The sequence below is a fragment of the Grus americana genome, chromosome 12 (assembly GCF_028858705.1).
Source record: "Grus americana isolate bGruAme1 chromosome 12, bGruAme1.mat, whole genome shotgun sequence".
NCBI lineage: Eukaryota > Metazoa > Chordata > Aves > Gruiformes > Gruidae > Grus > Grus americana.
In genome coordinates, this window is record NC_072863.1 from 9,757,401 (window position 1) to 9,760,846 (window position 3,446).

The window sequence follows — 3,446 nt, forward strand, 5'->3', positions numbered from 1 at the left end:
GAGAGCGGCGCCGGCCACGCCCCCTGCCGGGCGGAAGTGCGACCGGAGAGGGAAGGGAGAGGCCCGGCGCTCGCGACGGTCGGGTTTGCAGCTGCCGCGTGACGTCAGGGCGCGGGGCGGCCTCGCCGCGTGCGTCCCGTAGCGCCGCCAGCTCGCGGAGCAGCCGGCGGCCGCGCGCGTAGAGCTAGGGGTTCCGGGTGCAGCCCCGTGCACCCCAGTGGGACTGCGTGCGGCTCAGCGCAGCGCCGCGCGCCCTGTTCCGCGCCGTGCATCGTGTGCAGCGCCGCGCACCCTGTGTAGCACCATGCACCCAGGGCAGCGCCCTGCACCCCAGATCCCCTCACATGCTTTGGTAGGTGGGAGCCACGCAGCCTTCAGCGCGGCGGGGTGACAGTCCTGCTGCTGGACCCCCCACGCGTCCCCCACCCAGTGGCTGTGGCAGATGGGGCGGTCGTGGCTCTGCAGCACTTTTCCCATTTTTCTGCTTCTCTCACGACTGCTCTTTCAAGGAGGTTGCCCAACCAAAACCATGCTGGCTATGACCTTTCAGGCGATGTGCAAATTGAGGTCGATAAATCAGATGCAAATATTTATCCCTCCTGTTGGACACTGTCAAAACACTTGGTTAATAAAGGCAAGCAAATACGCAGAGGAAAAGAAAGGAGAGAGTCTGATTGTTCTTTATCAGTCTGGCCATAGAGGGAAACCAGAAAGAATGTAATCGTGAGAGTCAGATGGCGGAGAATTAAGATAGTCTATTAGATGAATTGTTAAGAAATTTTAAAAGGATTTTTTCTAATTAACTTCTGTAATGAATGTTTGAAACCGGTAGCAGGAATCAAATTATATGGTTCCTTATTTGCTTTTCCTTGTATTTGCCTTCCAATAAATTGTTGTGTGCTCTTCCAGTCATTTTTCTTCTGCCATCGAGTTATGAATGACCAGACAGCAATAACTCATGGAGGAAAGAGGCTTCCCTTTGAAACCTGAAATGCTTTTCCTTTTAATATCTGCACAGCGATAAGTGCCTGTTTCTGAGCCAAAGCAGTATTCCTTCATTGACATGTGTGCAGATGACAAGTTGATTATAATTTCAGGCTTCCCTCAATGTTTTCTGTGTGCTGACCTCCCATCCCTGTTGCTCTCTGGCACCTTTAGCTCTTTGTCATCTGACTCCTCTGACAGCAAGCACAGGGTTTCCCAAAGCAGCGACACAAACTAGAGCTATCTATGCACTTGTTTTTGTAAAATGGGTAAAAGCTTGATATATTTGAGACAGCTACCCTTGTCAAATTTGTCCACGTGCAGGTGCTTGTGCATATGTGGGCAGGCACACACACCTGCCCTTGCACATGCGCGTGGTGTGGGGCCACATCCTCCTGTTCCTTTAAAAAATCATGCGGCTTCTCAGCCAAACCAGCAGAAGAGCTGGGATGACAGGAAAGAGACGAATTGGAAACGCCTGAGCAATTCTTCTTATTCCTCTTAAAAATGAGGAAGCATGAGCCTAACGTACATCTTAAGCTCTTAATGTTGAAGAATTTGGGCAAATTAGTAGTACGGTACTAGCTTCTGATTCATTGCTCACTGTTCCTGCTCTAACTGACAGCCAAACACATGATTGCATTAGAGTAAGTAAGATGGTCTCTAAATTATTTAAGACAACAATGATGTAACCTTAGCTGGGAAGGCAGACGGCTCTAGAAACTGGGAAAAAAATGCTATGGGAAAGCATCTTGAATTGTTTATCAGTGTGCCAGTAAATGACGGCAGCTGCACGACTTCATGTTTTGTTAGGCAGAGGAAATTATATAGTTGCAGAATTAAGGAACATTCAAATAAAAGCCCAAGTCTGGCATTTAATCAGGTCTACATGATGATTAAAATTAAGCTTAACTGCAGACATCTTGACCTTCCCACTCCAAACCCACTTGCCTTTCGTATTGGAGTGATATCTCAGGGGCTGGTAGAGCCCCCAGACCAGGAAGATTATAGCCACGGCTCCATCGTGCCACAGCCCAGCCTGCCTTTGTCCATGGAAACAAGTATAATATTGGCTTTGAAGGTCTCACCTAAGCATCATGAAACCCACTGGCCAAGACAGAGCCTGAGCAAGAAGGCGTTATTGCTGGCTGGCAGGTGCCGATGGGGTTCCGCTCACTCCTGACTCTGCAGGGTGTTGCTGGGGCTTCACAGAGCCTTGCCAGGGCTGACTGCTGTTATCTTTGCTGTTTGTAGAGACCAGCAAGAGGACAATTGGGTGTAACAGGACAAAGTTTCCAGAGATAGAAGATAAAGGTTATAATTAGTGTTTACAAATGACCTGGGTGTTTTCTCCCCAGGGTGGGCACAGCCCTTTCCCAGGCTGCAGGCAGGGATGAGCACGGGGGTGGCAGTGAGCGCTAGCAAGGGCTCCTCTCGCCTTGCCAGGGAAGTGGCATGCTTTGGCTTGGAAAGACTGCAATGGCCAGCTCTGTAAGGACTGGGCTGTTAAATCCTCAGGCTTGTACCCAACATCACCCCTGGGCCAGTTGTCCCAAAAAGCCAAACCCATGTGAGGAAGAGGAAGACATCATAGGTTAAAATCCTTATGAATGGCAGACTCTTTGGCATAGCTGATAGTACATTTGCTAGGATTTTCTAATATAAAATCATACACAATTGAATTGAATTACTTCCTGGCTTCTGTGTACTGCTCAACAGATAGTCTATGCATTTCACACCCAAGTGAGCACAGACTCGTCCCAGTGCTTCCCCAGTACCTGATGGCTGAGCCTTGTGCCCACTCTGCTCCTGACTAGGTTATGATAGTTTTTATCTTCTTCAGCTTAGATGCAAACTTCCCCCAAGGACTCCTGTGAATCAGAGTTCACATGTCAGCTTGTCCCGAGTGCCCTGTGGTGTCAGCAGGACCATCCTCCCAAAATCACCGCTGACGTGTGGAAGTTTCCAGGTCTTTTGCTGCTGCCAGGCTGACTTCTAGCATAAAGGGATGTGAGTATACTGCTGTTCTTCTAGTTCAGAGGCCCAAGAAAGCCCTGGAGTCCCTCTCAGTTGTTTCCTAGCTCATTTGCTAGCAGTGCTGATGTTGGCAGATAGGTCTTGCTCCCACTAAATCTTAATATATTCACTGCAGACAGATACAGGGTAGATTTGCAGCCTCTGCAAAATATTACCAGTCTCCTGATTCATCTGATCACCTAGGGACATAAGCACTTAAAGCAAAATTATTTTTTATCATCGCATTAAAAAAATAAGGGCAAGAAATATGTTTAGAGTGAACTTGGAGCTGGTTTCCTCCTGCAGCATAGCCAGCGGCGCAGCCCTGAGTGCGAGGAGAGGCAAGGGGGAGATGTGCTGGAAGAACTGCTGGTCCTGCATCACCCATGGGGAGAAGAGAGTCAAAATCAAGCCCAAAACATGTGTCTGAACCAAGAATTGCACCG